Consider the following 25,096-nt stretch of genomic DNA (forward strand, 5'->3'; position numbering starts at 1 on the left):
ACCCTCTTTTAACCCGGCCATCCACTCTCCCCGCCCGCTCCTTCCATTTCCCAGGCGAGTATCCCGGGGCTTTTTCACATCCATACGTCGCTCTTCAATATGCTAATAGCTCAATCCTACTTTGCCACGCCGTCTAAATTACATTATCGCATTACATATAAATTTCTCTCTCTCTCTCTCTCTCTCTATCTATCTATCTATCTTCCTCTCATCTCGTTTTCACCGTGCTTACACATCCCCGATTTTACAATGCCTCTTCCCATCGCGTACTCGCCGCTCGGTACGATCGCGCGCCCGAACGACTTTCTCCGATTTCTACGTTTCCGCGTTTCCCATTTTCATCGTGGCCCCCCCTCCCCCTCCCCCCCGGTAATACGCGCAACTTCAGGAAACCCCTGCGCATAGTCATACGAGAATTGTGTGCACTATGTACGTAGGTATTTTATCGTCACGCGAGTCACGCGGTCGAACGTATATACATATGTATAACGAAACATACGGACAATAGGATCGCCACGATTACTTCCCTGTTAATCACGAGACGACCCGCTCTCTATGCGATAATTGTACGCGAGAAAATATGGGGGAAAAGGCGGTGTGTCTCGGGTATCGATCCATTCCTCGGAGGACATTTCGCTCGGTATCGTCAAGGCTGCCGCCGATCAAAAGAGTTGTCGCCTCATGACGTGCGGACTGATTAATATTCGGCAAATATATATATATATATATATATATACGCGCGACAATCCGCGACGTTCGCCATCGATCCCCGTTCCTTTCCGCGTTTCAAATTACCGTCCGTCCGTTTTCCATTAGCGCACGCTCCGCCGAGACATTAACGAACCGTAACGAACGCGCAGGAATTACTTTTTGGAACGACGATAATGCAGCTACGCGGCGAGATAAGCGCGGGAACGGTAGAAAGCCGGAACACACACAATGTTAAACATCGGCGAAGGAACTCTGCGGCGTCTAATCAAGTTTTTTTTTCCTTCTTCCTCCTTTCCGAGGGGAAAAAAAAAATCGATCTCAGCGTGCGCGGTATGTGTGTATGTGTGAGCGGAGCAAAAATTGGCGTGCCGCAATTACACGTACTTATACGTTGTCGAGAATGGGATCAAGTTCGCCGCTCGATAGAGACGCCAGAGGAGCCCCCCGACGGGAGCAACGTGCACGGGCGCGTTAAATAATTACTGGTATCAGTGGAAGCGCGCGCGTATAATTGTCGGTTATCGGCAGTAAAGCGTCGGCACACGGTTAAATAATGATCGGCTCGGTTTATTATGGCGATTCGAGAATGACAAGAGACACGTCCGACCCGTCCACCGCGAGGTGGGTGACGGAAGCGGAGACGCTTCCGAAAATAAAGAAACGCGAAATAAAATATAGCGGGGGGGGAGGGGGGAGAGAAAGAGAAAGGACGCGGAACGAGAGTGAGAGCGGATTCGCTGCGCGATGTACCGCTGATTTCACGGCTGAGACGCGCGCGCGAGGGATCCCGGCGGTCACGCTTCGTGATTCTCCCCATTCTCTCTCTCGCTCGCTCCCTCAGCTTGGCTCTCCTCTCGAGCCACGAGAAAAGAAACGGAAAGCTTTACTTCACTCTCGTGTCGAAACTGGTTATCCACGTCGGGTAACGTGTTACAGCGACTTACGTTAATCCCGCATCGCGATGTAACGGTTTTACGTTAATTGAATTCTCCCAGAAAAGCGGCGCGAGGGAAATTTAATAAGCGTTTGGGAAAACCGCGTCTCTCTCTCTCTCTCTCTCGTCGAAGCGACACACCGATATTCGCGTCTCGCGTATAAATTATACTTTATCTCGCGAGATATACTCGTAGAATGCAATGCGTGAACGGGCACAAGGTGCCGTGCTAATGTTATTCGCGTTTTCACGCGTCGCGCGACAAAAAAGGCACTGCTGCTGGCAATTATACTGTCGTAACACCAGGTAACAGGATCACCTGTATCCTCCGCGATTAAGTAATAGTAGGTACTAAACGAGAGTTACGCGATCACGCGCGAAAATGCAGATAATATGCAATTTTAATGACGCCTCGTTCCGATTTCATTTAGCCGTCCAGGTGATACATAATTGAAAGCGTGTCACGCGGGATACCTTTCGCCGCGGTTTGCAGAATCGTCGCGCGTTTCCGACACTTGATTATCATCAAGTGGATCCGCCCGAGGCTCGCGCAGGATATAAATAGCGAATCTAATTGAATGAAAACGGCACGGAGGAGAGCAGTTAGCTTTTCTCGGGCGAGCCGAGGCAATCGCGCGGGAAGAGTTCCTTCGCGCGTCCCCGGAATCTCATTCGAATGCGGCGCGGGTGCCGCCGAGGACCGGAGTCGGAACGCGATATCTTATCCTTACGCGATCGGCCGAGGAAGCATATTTTGAATGCACGAATTTCGCACGGCGGAAAGGCGGAATGGAGAAACCGGAGAGAGGATTGTACGTATCCCAACGCCCCCGAGACCCGGTCTTTCACAGAATACGCGAGGAGAGAACAATGGGCGATCTTATCGAGGTCGATCCTTGTACGCGAGAGTATAGAGAGTGCGAAGCCGGCTCGTAATTAACAATTAAAATTTAAAAAAAAGTATCCTAGTAACGCGATAATTATTAGCGCAACTTGCGCAACACAGTGTGACTCGCTACCCTTGAAATTTATATACGCGTGGTCGTCGTTCGCACGACGGGAGATTTATCGATCCGTTTATAATTTATACGCAACAGAGAGATTAATATATTCAGTGTGATAAATTAATCGTTGTCTATATCGTCGAAAACAACGCGTAAGACTCGATTTCGCGTGGCCACCAACTTCATCGGGCGGGGGATTTGGGGGGAGAGTCTCGCGAAGTTTGCGAATCGGATAATTCTCCGAGTAAAAACGAATTTATCAACTCACCTTGACACGGAGGTAAATTACTCTGTGATCAACGCCAGCTTTCCACCCGTCTGAAACACACAAAACACGGACAAAGTTACGACCGGTTCGCCACAATTAACGACGAGCGGGGCCCCTCGACAAGACGAGAGACTGTCCGCCAAACCGTCGTTTTTGGAAGAGAGACAACGCGCACGGTGTTGTGGAACTTTCTAAGCGAAAATTGCGGCGCACTCGGCGTTACGCACTCGCGGTGGCCACAAACAAAACAACACGTCGCGAGAGAACGCACAGTTTATTTTCGTGCCAATAATCGCGCTTAGATGTTATTGACTCGAACGTATTTATCTCGGTATTTACCTTTTTTAACGACGTTAAAAAAACTAACCCCTAACAGATCCTTACACACAAAATATTATTTACCTAAGTTCTAAGAATCGAGAAGCATGTCTTGATTGTTCAGAAAAAAGTCACAAATTCTGCACGGTGCGAAAAGAGAAATAGAGATACGATATATATCGTGAAGAGTGCACGAGGTCGAATTTTTGGGATTAATGCGTCACTTAATCGCGAGCGAGACAAAAAAGACTTGTCGAATTTTATTCTCCCGATGTGTCGCGCGAGTTTTTCTCTCCGAGACGGACGAAGCCACCTCGGCGCCGAAACAACGGCATGTCTATACAGACGGGAGTAGAGAGCTACAATGGCGTGCGATAATGAAATAACTTAATTTCGCTCCGGCAAACACATAGATCAACCGAGAGGGGTCGGCAGTGACAGTGGTGACTTGCTGGTAGTGGTGGTGGTGGTGGTGGTGGTGGTGGTGGGTTGAAAGCGAGCGAGTCCGATGCAAAATACGCGCCCGGCCAACGAAAAGTGTGCTGAGGCTTGAAGTACACTGTAATCCACTTTGTTAGTTTGCGATCTGCTGCTCTAGGATGTATCCTTTTCAACCGGACCACGAGCTCGAGCCGAGTCAATCGATTTGAGTACCCCTCGAGAGAACATCGAAATGCGAGAAAATTGAACAAAACCAATCCAATCATTTTCCGAATCAATGATATTTCGAAATACATGTAAAAAAATAAGTATTTGCGAAATTCTACTTTGATTCGGCTAAAGGATTGGCTTATAGAAAAGGATTGGTTTCATTCTAGAGATTTACAGAAAATACAAAAGTTATCTTATTACAAAACATCTTTTCTCTAGCATCGAAAGATAAGAATTATTAGGAAATAAAATATTTTAACAAAAATTCTGACCAAAAATAATACAGCTTGTAGTAATAGTTACATTAGATCGGCGTAGTTTTTGTGCAAGAAGAGATGACAAAGAAAATTTGAGAGACTGTATATATCTTTAGATCGTCCTAAAATGGAATATGAAGTGAAAAACTAAGGATCTAAAGATATCAAAGACATTATTTTCAAGACAATCAAAGGTATTATTTTAAAGCTAGTCCCGTTTTGCATTCAGCTAACAGTGTGGTGCATAGGAAAACCATGTCGACGAGAAAGCGACGGAAAATCCAGCGGATTTTGTCAAATTGAGGGGTTACACGGATCACGAGGCGGGATACAATGTGAAACATCAAGTGTGCGTCCATAGTGGCGTGCGGTGGCCGTGTTGGATGGCGAGCAACCGTAAAGCTGATTGTAAAAGGACCTTACACAGAGGAGAGGCTCGGTAACGATAACCGAGAGATACGACACAAAATCCGAATCGTTATCCGAGAGTCGCGTCACACACGAAGGAGAAGAGGAGCGAGATGATCGACGACGACGGCGACCAAGTTCGATGTGGACGAGGATGATGAAGAACGACGGGCACTTCGCGCCGCAGCAGACCGATGTGTTCTCCACTTGGTGTGTCCACGTCCATTTGTGGGTCCCGATGGCCTCGAACTGGTCTCTTATCCCCGGTATCGCCCAATCAAAAAACCGGCAGCGTACCGCTAGACGATTGGTCGGGGCACGGCCACCGTGAAGACTGCAATTGGTCAACCGGCCCGTGTCACCCATGGTTACCGTTTGCATCAACAACATCTACGGTCAATATTACACGGCTTTGCTATACCCGCGGCCCCGTGTACGTTCTCCTCCACGTTCAGCGGTCCCGCACACAAGCCGCGATTAACACCTACGTAACCCTCCCCCCCCTCTTCCCGAGAGGGGGCGGAATTCTCGAGGGCAACCGCTTTTCTTCCACCACCGATCTCTCCCCTGTCGCTGCTCGCTCCGCGAGCGTTTCTCCCTATCCCCTCGCGATATACCCAGCCGCCGAAGGGCTTCGAGAAAGTTGAAGGCGACCGTCGCCTGCACCGTCGGCGTAAGGGTTGCAAAAAGCCACCGGTGCCGCGGCATCGCGGGCGTGGGGCAACCCTCACAACATCCAGCGACAATTATTTTCCGAGCTAGCTCGCAACCTCCTTATCGCGACCGCGGCCGCCGTCTTGGGATACACCACGGCGCGCAGCTTGCGATAGAGGAATGTATTTACGTAAGGATAATCTTGGCAATTAAGTCGGAGCGACAGGCTAAGACTCGGGAGGATCTACCAGGGACCGCTGAATCCTATTTTCATAAAGGAAATCCTCCGCTTAGAGCGTTCGTAGACTCGCGCTTTGTATCAAAGATTCACATTTAGGATACATCCTTTGTACGTAAGCGAAAATGTCGATCTTATCCGCCCTCACAACTTCCACGAATAATTCTTCTGACAAGCTACGATAGCACGGGCAAGCTATTTAATAGTCAGCGAAAGATTTTTAACTCGAATAATAATGGTAATAAAAAAATACGTTATTTAAAACGAAATAAAATTGTGATTGTTTAATAATAAAAAGTCGATGTGTAACATTCGTGTAGCGAATGCATGTGTATACGTGGAATAAAAAAAACCTAGGCATTCCATGTTTTCATGGAAAAACGCGGAATATATTTTCGCCGTCGCCCGCGCACCAGTTTCCATCTCGTACCATTTCGCGCATGTATATATATGGAATCTCAGTTCCGAAGTGTCGCACAAACGGCTTCGTCTTCGAAGTCTAATTGCCACTTTAGCGATTGTTGGGTTAATGGTATTAGCTTCGGCTCTGGCTACGTCCCAGAACTCACTGTCAGCGCTTCGACCGTCGTTCTGTCTTATTTTGAATTAAGCCCGCGCGATGGAGATACACAAACGAGCGCCGTTAACGTTAATTGCTAATTTCGCAACGTACGGCCACAAGCGCGAGTGTAAATACCCAATTGCGTTTTCCCATAACCGGGCGAAACACCATTCGGTGTGCATATGCGTTTCCATCCCGCTATCGAATAAATTTAGCAGGCAATAATATTACAGCCCACCTAACGCTAATTGTATCGCAAGTTGTATCATTTTCATCCTAACGGTATTATATTTATTGATCATTTGTGCCTCGGAGACAAATCTCCTTGAACTGAATAGACTGTAGAAAAGAGAAGTCCCGCTCTACAAATAAAGCGTTTAACAACGAGCTTAATATAACGAGCAATTAATGTAATTCGAATCGATGTATAAAAGCGCGAGGTGCATCTGCGGCATCTGAAGATCTTATTACTGACCCGAGGATTGAATGCCGCACGGAACAGACGCTACTAGAGACGTCGCTCCGCCGTTCGTCTCAGATCGACGAACATTTGTCACGCGGATCGTCGACGTGCCTCTTCGCGCCATCGAAAACCACCCTGAAGACTCGACGAGAAAGCGGTTATCGAGCACGACCCGCGGTATTATTCGCGACTTTGGAGAGGAACCGGAATGCCTCGAGGCAGGGAGGAGGCAGAGGGGGGCCCAAACGCCGGGCATGTCCCCGTTCGACGTTCGATTATCCGCGTTATCGATCCCTCCCGTCCCTCTCGTATTCCTCGATTCCTGTACGACGAAATGAGCGCGGATGCGGGAGACATCCGGCACGGCGGTTTTTCCGCTAAAGCGATGCTATATGTCACGCGGTCCGCCCGTCGCAAAAACTCATACATTTGAAGTCCCGAAATACCTGAACGCGAAAGTCAGTAATTGTTACAAGAGTTTGTTAATGAATAATATTAATACAGCCGACCACTCGATATCTCGAATCTCAAGGGAAAAGCTAAAATCTTCGAGTTAGAGAGTTTTCAACTTATCGAAATTCGAATAAAAGAGGAACATATGAAAATTCGACTTACGGAGACTTTGTACGAAAGTTCATAATATTCCAATTATAATGGCGTTTAAACAAAAAAAATTCAATACTTTACAGTGAATTATTTATTGTATACATATAATAAATGTAATCATAAAACAATACCAGGTTTAGAGATGTAAAAAAACCGTTTTTTTCTAATAGAAAAAAACATTAGAAAAAAAACGTGTTTTATTTAATTGAAAAAATAGAAATTTAGTTTTTTTTCTAATTCCGATAGCATGACTAATTAATTGTAAATAGTATTTATATAATTATACACGGAAAGAACGATTTTGTTGAAAGATCAAAACATTTTGCTAAATATAGATCTGAAAATAATTTTTTGTTGAATCATCAAAAGTAATTTATTGGAATATTAAAACTGATAAGTATTGTATAAAACGTTTTGATATTCTAGCAATCATTTTGACTTTTGCACCAAATTATTTTGATTATTGAACAAAAATTATTTTCAAATCTGGATTCAGCAAAATTGTACTTTCCGTGTACAATTAATTTTAATGTGATCTATATTTAACTTTTACAAAAGGAGAATCGTTTTAATTCTTTTTCTAAACAGCTTTTCTTTCAGTAGAATTTATTATAATTATTCATTGAAGTCCTTACTTCAAAATATAAACATGAAAAATTAACTTATATTAGGCAAAATATAGATATTAAATAGATAGCTGGAAAAAATACAAAATTTTGAGAAAAAACAAAGCGTTTTTTCTTTAAAAAAATATAAAAAAAAACAATTTAGTTTTTTTTCTATTTACATTTCTAACTAGGTTAGTTTACTCATGATTACACACTGCAGCTACAACTTCCAATTATAGAGGCAGCGACAATACAAGTTTGACTCATAAAGGTGACTTCGACTTGTATAGATTTTTTTTACTTTAAATTCGAGTTGCAGAGGTAAAATACATCTAAATATCTGACAAATAATTCGAATTAAGGTAGGTTTTATTTTGATTTAAAGAAATTAGGTTTTCCGCAGCGGAGTGGAAGGGAATGAACAATTTCTCGTCTTGTAGAGGTTCAACTGTATTTCGCAAAAAAATAAAATATTTTAAATCAAAGTCAGCATATATGACCTACGATAGATCATACGGCGACTTTCAGCCTCTGATAGATCATTTTAAGTTGTCAAAACCCAGATGTTTATTTGAAATCGAGGTTCAACTGACAAGCACGGAGTAAATATCATGGTAGAAAGATGACGAATGAAAAAAAAAAAAATTAAATATTCGTTTCTGACAATACCATAAAATCGATACCGAAATACAAAAGCGGCACACAATCCGCTGGAAGAAGGGCGACGCGTGATAAATAATTCAGAAATTAGATAATATCGTGCACGTTGCTCGTTCCGCGGAAACTGGTTCGATTGGTTTGCCTTGTTTTTTAAGAGGAAACCGTATTACCCGACACGCCAACCTTGTTGTCCTGCAGCACAATGCGAACGGGTTTGCCAATGCCGCTTGTCAATTAAGCCCACACGATCGCGTATCTTTTGTTCGACCTAATAAAATATGACAAGTGTCTGTCAAACGAAGTTCTCTTCGAATTTCTTGCCGCATCCTAAAATAGTGTCAATTTCCTGCAAACGTTCTCTATTCTTACATGAAGCAATTCAACCCTGCAGAGCTCAAATCACAAGCTCGAATAAAAACTACGGAAGACATAAAAACAATACGTACATTTATTTTTATCACATCAGATATTATTTAATGTTCGTCTAATAGGAATATCGTGATCCATTTTAAAGTTTAATCAATCCCTCCTCTAGGAACAAGCCTTACCTGTGATGTTAACGATATCATTAGTTTACTGACTCTTGTCGAGTTAGCGATGCAGCAGCGCGATCGGATTATAAAAACAAAATTAAGGCGTCACGCGAATCATGGTGCTTACGGCGCGGCGCGGCGCGGCGCCAAGGCGAGATTCACTTTGACGATGACGGACGACCGACTGTGAGAACATTTCTAAACGCGGTACGACAAACTCGGCGATTACGCGATGCATTTTCTGCATGGAATCGGGGCCGACGATAAATCCTTCATGGTGCCTAAGGGTTTTCATGTTTCTTATTTGCGAGCGCGCAACGTATCTTTCTTCCGCGCACGCGGAGCCATCAGTGAAATCACTTTAAGCACCACCCCCTCTCGGAGAGAGAGATAGAGCGTAATTGCGAAAGTTGGAATTGGCGATAAAATTGTCGCAGCTTGTTAAAATTTTGTAGGAAGTTGACAATTGCAGACACGCCTAAGAAATTCAAAGTTTATCGGCATAAGTGTGTGAATTGCAGCCCTGTTGCGCGTTTATATGAGGGGAAGGAGGGGAGGGCAACCATTCGCTAAAAAGTTTTAAAAAGTAAATCTTTATTTATACACGTTACATTAACGATCTCCGTCTTCTTCTTTCTCGACTTTTTGTTAAAAAAAAAAAAAGACATTCACATTTATTTATCAAGAAGTGCAGGATGCTGCGCGGTAAACGATCCTGAGAAGAAGTCACGGAAGTGAGTTGCGAAGAGACAACAATGCGGGAGAGCCAGTGAAGGTAGCGCGCGAGGAGAGGGTGATGACCGGAAAGGGTGAATGAACGGAAATCACGAGAGCGACTTCGACGTAGGGAAAGGGAGAGTACGTGAGAGAGCGCCGGCAAGAAGACGCGGGCAAGAAGGAAGATAGCCAGGAAGCGTGCGGAAAGAGAATTTATCGTTACCCGTAAAGACGCGCTTCGTTCTCCGTGTAGGCGCGTAGAAAAAAAAAACACAGAACGTACAGAAAACGATCGTGAGTCTTCTCCGTTTTCTTCCTGCGAAAAGTGTCACGTGGCCGGACCTCGTGGCTGCGTCATGACGAAGCTAACACGCAGCAAGGAGCACGAGCGACGTGTCTCACAGTCAACGTGATGACTCGAGGAAGAAGAACGCGAGCGGAAACGTGCGGCATTCTGACGAAATTGAAATCGCTGTGACAGAAGTTATATGGAAGATCCACGGGCGAACCGAGACGGATGCGAGTCACACTCGACGCGCTAATTTTTAAAAATTCCTGAACGTCCCCGAATTATAAAGACGGAGACTCCGTTTGCGTTACGCGCCGCGACGATCGACGTTCGTTCTCTCCGCGTCCGAGGGAAGAATCGCGCGGACACACCCGACCACGAAAACGGGACTGTCGGGTAAACAGCGCTCGTAATAAAGCGGCGGAATGTCCGGAGAGCGCCGGAGCGAGCGAAGAAGGATAGTCCATCTCGCCGGTCTCGTTCCCTTTCATTTAACTCGCAGTCCTTCGACACCGCGGTCCCAAGATGCCCCCGGGTCGTGAGAAAGATTCCTCGGATCGTTTTCATCCGAGCTACGAGGAAGGCGAGTATATACCTCTTTGCCGAGGACTGTTTCTCTCTTCCTCTTTCATTCTCTTCGTCTTCGCTCTTTCCCTCTCCGCCCCACCCTCGTACGTATCGGCGACGATTTTTTCTAGCTTTCAAAACCGGCTCCGCGCGGCGCGAGAGAGGACAATGGTCTTCAGCCATCGTGCGACCAGGCGTTCCACGCGAAAACGCTCCCATCGTTCACGATCGAACGGCAGTATAACCGCGCGGTTTCTTCGTTCCCTGCGGATCATTTCGCGCGAGGAGTAGTCCTCTTCGGAGGCGTTCTTTCGTTTTTTTTTTATACCACGAAACTTCCACCCCGAGGAATTTATTGCCACTGGTACACCGACGATTGCAGCCGTCTCTCGCGGTAAACAGATACGACGGGATGTTGTAATTAACCCTTTCGGCCTTGAGTCGTATCTTAATACCGCCGGTATATATATATACGTGCTGTACAGCCGCGAAGATAATTCTATTACGAGTTTACGTCAAAAGTGCTCGGGCGAGTTATGCTCACGTTTGCGGTCTCCGGGACCCGCGCGCTTTGCGAAAGTGTATACGCGGTAAAATCGCGTAATATCGCGACTTGAGGGAAAAGAGAGAGAGAAAGCCGATTTATCCGGCGAATCCGTTTAGATTGTTTAGAAGTGTAGCTTAGAAGTTACGAATTGCGAACGAGGTTTAGTCGTCCGAGAGATCTTCTGCACTTGGTCGGACCCCGCCCAATATTTCTGGCACGCGCTCGCCATTGAATCGCGGCCAGGTTCCCAGGTTTATTTTCGTCCCGATACGATATAAATATATGCACGCGAGACGATCAATATACGCGATTTCGAGAAATGAGAAAGCGTCATGTTTATAAAAAAAGAAAAGAGCCGACAAAATCCTGACGCGCGCGACTTTCGTTTTCGCCGTGTCGCGCAATTCTTCGGATATAACTGCAATTGTAATAATCGGCGTTTCCTTCATCCTTGCTCAACAGCAACTTTGCGAGCCACTTATCGCCATCGTCATCGATTTATCGTTGAGGCTTTATCGTATATTGCAGAAACGTGACCCGGAAGAAATCGTTGCCGCGATAATTTTCTGATCTGTAAATGTTGTTTAACGTTTCATCAGCATTATGATTTACAGCCGATTCGGGGCAGCTCCGCGAATGTAAGAACTTCCACTTATCAGCGATAATGATTTCCAAAGTGTTTTCTCGTTTCGACCTTGACTCTTGCAACGACGCTGCCGCGCCGCTGACACAATTATGCAGCAGCCACACACATCTTTTGCAATACTTCAAACGAAATACTTTAAAGTAGCCTACCCCCTCCCCCCTCACCTTTTTGCTCGCGCATTTATTCATTGGTATATTCAAACATTGCACTCTCTCGCATTATAACGTCAGGGGTATCGCAAACAAAAAAAAAACAGTGATAACCAACAAAAAGATATTCCTTTCAAGATGAATGAGATTTGCATCGCCTTTTCCTTTGATTGAAACGATATAACCGTGAGAACCTCGCGTTCCGCTCAATGTACCGCAGAAAATGCGGGAGGCTTGGCGTCGGGCTTTCCACTTTGTGGCGCGAGTTTCTCCAACTTCGGGGAAGGAAAGTGTGAAAATGCCTGTCCCCTCGTTCCATTCCCCTCCCCCACTTCTTCGCAATCTTCCTCATTCCCCTCCTCCTCCACCCCGTGCGAGCGAGCGAGCGAGCAAGCGAGCGAGCGTCGGCGTGCCGCGGCATTGACGAACTTAGAAGTTGCACGCGGCGGAAATATCTCACCCGGACGGAAAACTTTCCTATTAACTCTTCTCTCGCGAAATAAAGAAGAGAATTCTCCCGGGATACTTCGCGGCGGGGACGATTAGCGCCGCCGCCGCCGCGGAGCAGGGGACGGGGGGAGCTATAGAGAACAAATATTGTTTACGCCTTCTATATTATCTCGCAATCGCTGTCGTCCGTTATTAGTCGTGGTTGTACCGAGCGAGGGAAAAAAAAGCTGCGGCTTGACTCTCGACAGATCGTCGGAATAGTAATAAAGAGAAATGAAATCAGATCCCGATGTTGAACTACAAGGCACTCTTACGCAATCGAAAGCCGCCGCAGTCGTGGATCTTATTTTTTAGTTTCAGTAAATTTTTCAAGGAAATAGGAATACGCTTATTCGACGATTGCGATTAAAATTCAACGAGGAGGGAGAATTTTCCACGTGCGTGTGTGTATATATATGAAGATTTAAAAGCGTCTGCGTCTGATATCGTGAAACAAAACAAAACTACCCGGCGCTGTAATAATAAGGTATATATGCACATGTATAAAATACGGAATGCAAGCAGATGACGGTTTCCGAACGCCCGCCCACCTATCCGAGGCGAATATTACTTTTCACTTGGGTGGATTCGATATTACAGGTATAGAACAATCGAGAGAGTCTGCGAAAGCGGCGTCGGCGTCGGCGTCGGCAGCCCCCTCGCTGCGAGTCGCGCGGCCTCGGCGCGGTTGTTAGATCGAGGGTAGAGAATAGTAGAGAGCGGTTATGGTATAGTAGAGACCGTTCGTGGTATCAATATTTTAAGGGTGCACGTTCCTCCATCGATCGAGCAGCTTTTCTGCATAATTAATCGCCACTCCACCTCCCCCCCCCTCCCATCCCGGCACGTCGACTCTCACCGTCGAAAGCACCCCGCGCACACGTGTAGGTGTACACGGGCACACGCACACACGAGCGCACACACCGCCACCACCATTATATACCGACCACCCTACCTCGTCTCTCGTGCCTTTCTTTACTCTCCCTCGGCCGCGCGCGTATTTCCGCCGAACTGGCGAATCTCGGGGATCGAATCCGCGCCACGACGGCAAGTTAAGTGGATTTCGATCGAATCCGCGGCGCCGGGAGGTACCGGCGGGATGGAGGACGGTAGGAAAGAATTTCAAATGTTTGTTCTTCTGCAAAGGTCCCGCGGGGAACGCGCCGCCCGCCGCGCCAAACGCCCGGAGGGAGAGAGAGACAGAGAGAGAAAGAAAGAGACAGAGAGAAGCTGTTTCGGGAGAAATAAAGATACTTCTCCGTCTCGTTTGCCGGAAAACTCGGTTACTGTTTCGTTACGAATGCATGACTTATCGCTTCGGAATAATAAAGTTCGGAAAAGCAGATAGCCCGTCCCAGTTTCCGTCCCAGTCTCTCACCTCGAAAGACGGAGGCGGCGGCTTATTCTCCACCTTAGATTGCCTCGGTGCGGGCGGGCTGTAATAAAGGTCAGTCTTCTCGACTGACGGGACCGATACCTTACCGAAATCTGCCGTATAAATCTAAATTCGCGCAAATGAGATCGTCGTCCGGGACGATGTATCGCCGACTTAAATCTCGGGGGCCCATAATCTGCCGGGGCTAATCTTTCGAAACGAGGCTTTCGCGAAGAGAATTAAGATGTGGCGTGCGTTTTCATTATGCAATTACTTAAAAATTATAGCCAAATATCACGCGACTTTACCCTGAACGTAGATCTCCGTTAAGGAAAACTTTGCAAAATGTGCAATTAATTCTATACCTATTCCAGAGCAGCTAGAAAAGAATGTACATAAGTTAAGATCAATTTTCCCTAAAGCGGTGTCCACAATGAGACTTAAGACTTAAAATTAAAAAAAAAATTGACCAATCATAGTCGATTATTCGTCTCACGTGAGAAGAATAATCAATTGTGATTGGTCAATTTTCTTAAATCTTAAGTCTCATTGCAGATACCGCTCAAGGCGAATTCAAGGATATTCCCGTTAATTTTGTTTCTGCAATAAATTCTCCCGCCCCACTTTTTTCTGTGTGTCAATATGAAGCATTAAAAAGGAAACGCGCTTTGAAGATTCCAAATATTTGACTAATATACGAGGCAAACGTGAAAAGAGAGATGTTACAGGACCAACGTGTGGAAGTTCGCATGCCGGGCGAGCTGAACGCGAGCGAGACGGAAGAAGCTAGCCGAAGTTCAATATTTAAATCCGGATTATCCACAAAGGGATAAATTCTAAAGACCCAGAGTATGAGCGATGGTATCCCATCCCGTCATAATCATTAAGCCGGATTTTGAGCACTAACTAAATCGAGCTTCCTTCCTGCCGAGATGCCTCACGGAGGGGATACTAATAAATTCGCGGGTGCTTCGCCGTTTAAAAAAAAAATACAGATCTTGTTAGCTCAAAATCCGCAGACGAAATAAGCACAATAATCTCAGCTGTGTCACGACCACGATTAATTATGGCAGTCATGATTTTATTTAAGCTCGTAAAGCATGAAAAATTGAATGCGCCCGTTTTACTAAAAATTCAATTTTTTCCTTTCAACAAATTTAAATCGAGACGCGTAAAATTGTCTCAATTTTCGTTCGACGCAAATATAGACAATAGAATAACGTCCGTTCTTGAAACGTGAACTTTTCCACGGTGTAAACCGTCGTAAAAAGTATCCCCCGAGCCTATATCGTGGACTATATGTATCCGTGCATGCAACAGTGGAAACTATAATTACGCGAGAAAAAGGGAAAAAAAACGAGCGATCGAGAGAGGGCTTCGCGAGGGAGGTGGACGCGAGAGAAACGCACGATAAGGAGAGAGCCATCGGGAGCAGAGGTGGCCGGATAAGGAGAGCCGACTATAGAAGGGGGAGGCGATTGCGAGAGGAGGAAGACGGGGAGAGGAGAAAACGTTTAGAGGGAACAAGTATTGGAAAGAGCGAAACCGGCAAGAATGGCAAACTACTGTGAGACCATGCATCTGTCCCAGCATATTTGATATTCCTCCTCTTTTCCACCCTCCCACAGTCCTTCTATCCGAGCACCCTCTTCCTCCACCTTCTCCTCCGCCGTTTTCACTCGCATCCATATCCATCGCGGCTTTAAGTCCGCAGAAACCTTCCTCGAATCGAGCGTATATATACGCGAGGCGCAAAAATTCTACGCTGGAAAAAAAAATATTAGATGCGACAGATAATCACTTTGAATCATGATTAAGTGTCCCTCGCTTCCACAGCAAAACGGCGAAGTTTGCTCTAACGTTTTTTCGTCCAGACTGGACTTTCGCGTTACAATATATTTCTCATCACTTGTCAGGGAACGTGCAACGGTTGCAATGTTCAGCGAGATACGGCAACAGATGCGTGAAATTATGTAATTGCAGTTGTATACGCGCGAGGAAATATAATACCATAGAACAGGGCAGACACAATTACATGTTATTATTGAGCATGCCGGTCACGATTTAGAGGGACACGGCTCGCCATTTATACATCGTTTACCTTACTTCTTTTGAAAAGAAATTAATTGCGCTTCCCTCGCGTTCCCCTCCCTTCGAAAGTGGAAATGCACAACGTTTAACGTGGGATTTACCGCGTCGTCGGGTGCCGTTTTAGAGCGCGTGGCCAGTTTTTCATTCCGCTACCTATATTACAATACGACCGCCGCGAGGTCTTACCGTCGAAGTAATTTACTTACTGCCAAAGGACGTGGCTTGCGAGTGACACGCTCGACCCGAGCAAGGATTCAGGCCGCTTGAAAATTTATGAGAGGATATTTCAGGTATAATCGCGAGTACGCCACTGCTGGCGTTGTGCAACGTTGGCGTAGAGGAAGAAAAAAAAAGGCGGCCCGATAAAGAGACGCGCGTCTATCCATAGACGGATCATGTTTCCCACGCCGCGACACGGGGCACGGTTGCGAGATCACGTGATCTCGCTGTTGCACATCATAAATTAAACGCGCAGGTGGAGGACGCCGCGCGTTATAACGTGTGTAGGAAGGATACAATGTAATTTAGAGTTACATCAAGCGCGGCGGTCGTATTATATATACGAGCGGAATCGATCGCGGCGGCGGGGCGGTGAAAAACGCCCGATTCCGGTGAATGTAAATTATTAACCGGTCTTCTTTTCCATGGCGTATATTCCCGCGATCGGAGGGAATACACTTTCGCGTTTCAAGTGGAGACGCCTAATTACTAACCGCGCCGCGCCGCGTCGTAGTTTTCGTCTCGCAAAACGCTGCGCCTCGCCTGGGCGGGCGGAATGTAATGTAATTAGCTGGACGCATCGTGCGATCGCGCGCGTGGGAGGCGAGCTTAGCGGGACGATGCGTGATGTGCTCGTTAAATCGTAAATGAATTCGTTAAGCTTTTTCCATTCTACCGGAAAGATCGTCCGTGCACCTCCCATCCCGTTTGAGCCGACAGCGGCGAAGGAGATGAAAAAAAAATCAGATCTTTTCATTTATTGTTGTAGCATTTTTATACCTTTGTTATGCGCTCCTTCTTAGATAGCTACTAGGTCATCCAGCAAGGCCACTGTTGAATGTTGTAAAAAAAAAGTTTAACGAGGACGTGCGACACCATTACTATCTGCGTTAATGAGTGTCGCAATTAGAAACGTTATAAGTGGAGGATGACCTAAAACTGTACGACTCGCCCAACTGTAGGCTATATATCCCTGTTCTTTAAAACCGCTCCTATTCGCGCTCCAAAACGATTCGTTGTATCACGCGTTTTAATACCGGCTCGTCGATGCGCGACGTAAGCGCGAGATGTGCCCGTGCATTGATGTCACCCGAATAGCAAACATTTCGGATAAAATAATGCAAACAAAATAATATTTTATTAGTCGTTTAATTCAGGAACAAAATAATATTTATTAGCCGTTTAGTTTAGGAATTGGAATCTTATCGATCGTGTAGTTTCGAATTATTGAATTTTCCCCAAGTTTTACTAAGAGAGACGATTCCTGCACGGAAAGAACGATTTTGTTGAAAGGTCTAAAAATTTTGCTGAAAACAGATCTGAAAATTTTGTGAATCATCAAAATAATTTGTAAGAATGTTAAAACTGCATAAGCATTGTTACACTGAGGAAAAAATTGATGTACGAACTAAATTTGTATAGTTGTTTGATCCAATAGTTAATTCAACAATTCTTTAGCTGCACAAAGAAAGGTATAATTCATTCACGTCAACTATCAAAATTTTTTAATTAAGAATTAACTAAACCAACTCAATTAAATTATTTTGTTCGAAATACTAGTAGTACACGGAAAGAATGATTTTGTAGAAAGGTTTAAAAATTTTGCTAAAAACAAATCTGAAAATAATTTTTTGTTGAATTATCAAAATAATTTGTTAGAATGTTAAAACTTGCTATAAAACATTGCTATAAAACGTTTTGATATTCCAGCAATCATTTTGACTTTCGCACAAAATTATTTTGATTATTGAACAAAAATTATTTTCAGATCTGGATTCAGCAAAATTGTTCTTTCCATGTAAATATTTGTATTTGCATGCTATTTAGTTATCCAAGTATATTTGTTTAAATTCCAAGTATCAAACTGACTAAACGATACTGATGGGGATAATAAATAGTGGTTTTAATAGAACAGTTGAGTTAAATACGATAAATTTTTGTTAAAACAAAATAGTTTAGTTAAAAAATAGTATTTTGTTTATAATAATAACAAATTATTTTGTGTCATCGTAGTAACGTTTAGTTGAATGTATCGGACTAAATATTTTGATAAGATGAAACAAATTTTGCGTTTTCAACAAATTTTTTTCTCAGTGTATAAAACGTTTTGACATTCCAGCAATCATTTTGACTTTCGCACAAAATTATTTTGATTATTGAACAAAAATTATTTTCAGCTCTGGATTCAGTAAAATTGTTTCTTCTTTCTGTGTGAGTATGCAGAAAGATTTTTTTTCCTGCAAACTTGAAAATAGTTTTCCTCATCCTTTACAAAATGCTGACTCGGATATGAGTATACGTAAGAAAACTTTAAATTCTATTTATTCGTCTGCATCAAGATAGTTTGATGTAACATTGAGCGTCGCGGATCCCTGGAACAAACGAAGAGGTTCTCGGTGGCATACACACATACACGACCGTGACGATGCTTCCCGCGCTTGCAGGCAGCGAAGTCGCACACGTCACCCTTAATAATTCACGAACGGCTCTATCTTCCACCGCGAACTATTCCTGCTCGTGCCCCTTCCGAGGAGAGGAATACTCGTCAGGGGCTCGTGAAAGTCTTAGCGAAGTACGCAGTAAGAAGAACGACGACGAACCCAATGACGGAAGATCGCGCGTAAACGGCGAACCGCAATGCGGAACCGTCGACGCGCGATTTCGTCCCTCGCCACTATCTCGCCCCGAGTGCCGCTGTTAACAACACGAATCCTTCAAACGACTGCGAAATTACCCCATTTTTTTCATTTGTATTCCTCGATAAACTAAAAGCGATTCAATGAATCGTGAGACTTCATATAGAAATATAAGCATTTGACATTATAATACACACAAAAAGACCGATTTTACTGGAAAATTGTGCTAGATACAGATCTGAAAAATTTTGTTGGAAATTTAAAAATGATGAGCATTGCAGTAAAAGTTTTAATATTCTAGCAACCAGTTTGAATTTCCAACAAAATTACTTTAATGTGTGGTCGAACAAAATTATTTTCAGAGCTGTATCCAATAAAAAATGTAGACCTTCCAGCAAAATCGTTCTATCCGTGCAGATATAATATTAAAGAAATAAAATTATGATAAATAATCGAGAATTATCCGCGCTGTTTGAGTAAATCAAAGACATTAAAAAAAAATTCCATCGTGGAAGTAGATATATTGAAGAAGTTAACGAAGTATTACATTAAAATATATGCACGAAACACATCTTTTTCTCTGGCAAACTCGTAGACTCGGATAACGAGGAAAGGAGAAAACGAGAGGAAACGAAGAAAAGAAATTATGGGAAAGAGGTAGAAGAATTATTGCAAGAAGTCAGGATACTTCTCTGATATTCTACCGGACCATTCAAGCGCGATCAACTTGCGAGAAGAGGGGCTGGGGAATTTAACCCCTTCGCCGGGCGGATCCATTCCCGCGAACGAAGAATTCCACTCGATTCGCTCGTCCCGTAATTCGATTCATTTTTAATTCGGGACTAATCGTTCTCTCGGGGCTTTACGATTTAATTTACAGTCATCCGTATAGATAAAGAATTTCCCGACTCGCATTTACGTAATTCTCTTACGATTCGCACGTTATTTGTCGCGTTAATATGTAATCTCGTCTCGTGTAATTATAAAAGCCGGCTTAAGGTGGTTCTTTAGTAAAGTGCCGAAAATTTGGGGTGCCTTACCAGGGCCCATCCAAAATCACAAATATTTATATAATTTGGATAAAATATTAAAACTACGTGTATATCTAATGAAACAGCATGAATCAAACGATATTCCTACGATATTTCCATCTGGAAATATCTTTCTAAAAAATGGCCGATGACTTATTACTTTCTTGTGACCATTAGGTCCAGTTTCACAATTCACGGTTAACTCGATTTAACCGAAGTTCAACTTGCTTTATCTTTTTCCAACCTAAGAATTAAAAAGAGATAAACTGCAGGAAGTTAAACCGAGGTTAAAGTTAATTTTACATTTGTAACCGGGCCTAAAAATCGTAATTTTTTTAACTATTACAATCTCGTTTTTTAAAAGTCTTAAATCACGTTTGTGTGCAGTTAATTAAAGAAGCGTCTTTGAGCCCAATCTGTCTTATACGTGAAAAGTTACATTTTCAACATTTTTATTCTCTCTTATTTCATCGATAATCTACCCTGGAATTTATTTGCACACGTCAAGTCGCTTTATCTTTTTCTAACCTAAGAATTAGAAAGAGATAAACTGCAGTAAGTTGAACCGAGGTTAAAGTTAGTTTTACATTTGTGAAACCTTAAAATCGTAATTTTTTAAACCACAATGTTATAATCTCGTTTTTTTAAAAAAGTCTTAAATCATGTTTGTGTACAGTTAATTGAAAGTTTCCAGGCCCAATCTGTCAGTATAAGTTATACGAAAAAAATTTCATTTTCAACATATTTCTTCTCTTTTATTTCATCGATAATTTATTCTAGAATTTTGCACACGTCAAGTTCGGCTCTTCAACTTCAATGTATAAAAAAAATTAGACATTTCTGTCGTAACTCGATTTAACTAAAAAACCACCTTAACTCCGGTCTTTCTCTCAGCCGGAGCAAGTACAATGAATACGGCGGGATCATCCTTCGGCATGTTTCCCAATTACGGCATTCGCCTTTTGTTCTCACGAGTGCGGTGCTCGCGCGCACTCCGTTGAATTGTGATGGCGCACAAGCGCGCGCGCGCGCGCGCGCGCGCGTGTGTGTGTGTGTGTGTGTGTGTGTGTATACACACGGCTATCGGCCGCCGAATCGTGCAAGCGAACACTACAAAGTACACAGAAAGAACAGGGTAATCGAGACGCTATATTTAAAGACGAGTAAAGTTGGCGAAAGGGCAAACGGCACTAAAATAACTGGAAGATACGAAGCGTCTCCAATGTGCGTGTGTATTCGCAACCTCATTCCCATCGATTAACTTTGGCATTTCAATAGAAATTGTGGAAATCGCGCGCTGTCGAGGACACCGCAGCGCCTGTTGTACAATATATAATCGCATACCGGCTCTCTATGTGTGTACTCGCTTACGTAATTCTATGCGACATGACAAGATAATACCTTCTGGCTAAACGCTTCGTTAACGCTTCGTTTCAAGCCTAAACGTTGTAAATGAATTCTAGTGCTAAAATAATGTACGTCCATTAAATAACGCACAACATGCCTACTTTAGCTGCACTTACTATTTTATCTTTGATTTTTTAGTATCGACAATAGCGTGTATAATATTCTATAATATCCGCGGCATGATTTTATTTTAACAAAGTGTTCCATGAAGGAAGCGCAAGTTTCGCTACATAACTTCTTATCTGCGCTCGTCCCGCGCTGCGAGAGATAAAATAATTTGCATGCAAGAGAGATAACCTTTGAAATAGAGGTGTTTAATGAACGTCGTTTAGAGGGCGAGTTTTTCCCTTTTTTTTTTCGAGAATATTACTACGCGCGACACAACGTTACTTCGTGGTGCTGGTTCCACCGGTACTAGCGATCCCATGCTTATCTAAAAGCAGAGACAAATCTGGATCAGATACAGCTGGAGTTGACCATTTAATTACTCCTTCGGAGTAACATAACACGCGATCACGCGAGCCATGTTTAGGTAACAAGCTCTGATTATCGAAACAAAGCGGCTTATAGGTCGTTCGTGAAAAAAAGTTACGTGGCGCGCGCGCGCGCGCGCGCGCGAGAGAGAGAGAGAGAGAGAAAGAGAGAGAGAGAGAGAGAATTTGCACAAAATTTCACGGCGCATTAATGAAGATGTGAAGCGACGCTCGACGCGCGTCTTACAGTATAATCCGAAGAATTTGGACCACTTTGGGCGCCTATCGCGCAGCATCGCTTTTGGTCCCCGTGCCAAGATCGCACGGAACAATGAGCGTCGAGACGCGCCGAGAAATCCCTTTGGCACCGCCGCTTGCTCTGCCACGCAGCTGCCACGCTAACTTGTGAATTGAATACTATACCCATTGATATTAAAGTCAGTGAGGTTGTTACAGCTCGTGTTGTATTATCAGCTCTCTTGGCGAGAGTTCCAACGCAGATGGAATTACGGAAATGTATAACACAACGATTCTATTACCAAATTCACGGAAGGGGCTTATCAAGGGTCTGATATATAATACGCGTTTGCGTCGCGCTGCGCGGCGTGGAAATAATTCTTCGTTTTGTCTGCGATCGATGCGGCTGCGTCGACGAGAGATGGTCGGCGGCGGTCGCTCTCCTTTCTTTCCGGCCCGCCGCATCGCGTGCGTTGAGGACGACGCGAGGCGAGAGTCCGGTGCAAAGGAGAGGTGAAAGCAAAAGTTTCATACGTGCGCAAAAAGCGAGAGGAGGATGTGCTCCTCCAAACGGGTCACCCGGTGCCAAGTTCAAGGTCAAGTGCAACATGCCCGAACGCGCAGCTACCGCGCGCGCAACGGACGCATATTTGCATCGCGATCGCAGAGGCCCGTGACATCTATACGGAGAGCCCGCGCGACACTGAACGCCCACGTGATCGGAGCGGAATTCGAGGCACAAGAAAAAATATTCTCGATGGCCTCCGATTTAACGATAAATCCAGTCCGCCTGGGACAAAAAGTAACTTTCTCACACTCTTTGTGATTCAATAGTTATTGGATTAATTCTTTCAACGATTGATCTCTTTGATAACCAATTAATTGTACCTATATAATTAAAAATTAATGCCCTGTCACGTTCGCTCGATTATCTCAATTGCAGTTTAAATCACTAAATCACTTAGATTTTATCACTTAATAATGTGTAAAGGAGATTATATAGGCCGCGCGAGAATATGTTTGCACGAAACCACTTCCAAGGCCAAGCGTTTCCATTCATCGGTCTTAAACACAACACGGTCAGACGATCGCTATGTGCCGGAAGCCCTTAATTAAAGCGTGTCGGAATGATAACAGAAGCGACAAGAAAGTCTCTTCTAACAGCCTTCAAGGAAATATAAGTGTGTTTCCAATACAACCCGTAATACCGGAGCGCTGTATCGACCCGTTATTCGACTTGCCAGGGAGGGCATTTAATAATCGATAAAAAAAAAGAAGAAAAACGAAAACTACACTTGACTGAAGCGACACGTATTTTCTACGTGGCTTACCTACGTCTTGTAAAACTGCTTCCGCAGACCGACGACGTCACGTTTGACGTGGCAAATTGGCCTATCAATTCGAATTAAGCCTAAAAGACGCTCGTCGACTTTTTTACGATCGCGCCCATTAACCGCGATTTGCACGTGGCTCTCTCTCTCTCTCTCTCTCTCGTCTGACAGGCGGTTCTCAGAAGATACCTTGAGCAACAACAGCACCTGGCATACAGGCGATTCGACCCGTGGTAAGTCTTGCCCGCCGCGAACTCGTTACGTAAAACGACGACGCGAGTTGCGAGGCACGACGACGACGACGACGACGACGTGTTCACGTTACGTTAGAGATAGGGACGAGGCGCACTTAGGTGCTCGATCTTCCTCGAGATTTTCGGTCTCGGGTTCTCTTACCTGCCCCCGAATGGTTAACCGCTTGCGTAATCGGAGAGCGCCTTATGTGTATTTCTACCAACGTAGATTAACTTGAATCTAGGTTTAACTTACTTTGTATCTTTTTCTACTTTTAAAAATTAGAAAAAGATAAAAAGTAAATAAAACCGTGATTAAAGTTAATCTACATTGGTAGAAATGGACATTAAGAGTTAAGACGATATATACATCTCCGCCGTGCAGCGCGCGCGCCGCGTTATGCTGGAGTTCTTCTCACAAACGGCAGCCTTCTCTCGTACGATTCGCGCGTTTTTTACGACCACGGGAAATGGAGAAATAACGGTAGCGATAATGAGGGAAATAAGGGATAATGAATAACATTTACGCGCGCGCATAACGTTGCAGCGGTTTAACGCAGATCGGGGATCGCGCGCGAAAGTAACTGCGAATCGATAACCAATTTCTTCGCGGGAACGCACCTTGAAAAACTTGTTGTGGTTACATTACGTATAGGATCGTAAATCACTTTTGTGCCAGCAAAGCGACCGTCAGATTTAATAAGCGCGCTTCTCCACATGGGCGGTATTAATCCCCCGGTCGGACACACGCCGCTTTCGAATCCTCTCGACTAATCCCGACACGACGGTGATTTTTGTTTCAAAGCAACACGGCGACACGCCATCAATATCGTCTGCATGATCCTCGTACTAGTCACGCGTGTAAAACAACATCTGCCAATACATCAAACTAATCCTTTTCAATTCACACTTGACTCACGCTCAATACATTACATCGTGTGATTAACGAGATGCAGAATCAGTCGGCTTATTCAACAACGGCTTTGATCAACATTTATGAGAGGAGGCACCGCACTCTCGAAGTCGACTTTCGCATCGACAGAAAGAATAAAACAAAAAAGCAAAAAAAACAACCTCGTGAAAGGGTACGAGCGGATATGTACCGCGATTACGAGCTGAATTGGCATAGATTGAGGACGCAGACTGCCGTACGCCGTTTATTAAAAACATCACGATTGAAAGTGGAAAACGCGCGACGCGCAATTAAAAGCGGAGCGCGGGGCGCGCTCGGGAGGCAGCGATAAAATTCCATTCGGCGTCGCAACTCGCGAGAGGCGAGGAATTAACGGGGCGAAGTAATCTCTCTCGTAACCTCGCGAATGCCATAAGAGCGGCGCGGCATCGCGCGTGGAAGGAGGAAAAAACATCAGCGACGAAGAACTCACGCGCGCGCGCGCGCACGCACACACACACACACACACACACACACACACACTTGCGTGGCGCGCGCGCGCGCGCGCGTGTGTGCCTCGTGCTGCGTATAATGAATATACAATGCGTGCGTGCGTACGTTTCATGATTCGCCTCGCGCGCGCGCGCGGGGAGGACCTAGATAGATCAACACCGGCGGCGACGGCACACACAACCGCTGCATTCCATCCGTCGTAAAAGTGCACGCGGAGCTCCAAGGACTACGAGTTGGCGAGCAAGAGGAGGAGGTGGCGGCAGAGGAACGTGAGAGGAGGCGAAATTCAAAAAGGGAAACTCCGCTGCAGAGGGACACGACGAGGAATGCCGGGCGTTGTCGCAATCCTCTTGGGCAATCCTCTTCGCCTCCTCCCCCC

At 44.7% G+C, this 25,096-nt stretch overlaps 1 protein-coding gene across 1 annotated transcript in view; it reads right to left on the reverse strand.

The window, feature by feature from the left end:
- Positions 1 to 25,096, reverse strand: part of LOC105456944 (heterogeneous nuclear ribonucleoprotein K) — a 107,271-nt gene that overhangs the window by 76,084 nt on the left and 6,091 nt on the right. The window contains exon 2 of the mRNA XM_011701337.1: positions 2,918 to 2,967. The gene's annotated coding sequence lies outside the window, so the exon portion shown is untranslated. The remainder of the gene's footprint in view (positions 1 to 2,917; positions 2,968 to 25,096) is intronic.

Source organism: Wasmannia auropunctata, unplaced genomic scaffold, assembly GCF_000956235.1.
Source record: "Wasmannia auropunctata unplaced genomic scaffold, wasmannia.A_1.0 LD335475.1, whole genome shotgun sequence".
Lineage (NCBI taxonomy): Eukaryota > Metazoa > Arthropoda > Insecta > Hymenoptera > Formicidae > Wasmannia > Wasmannia auropunctata.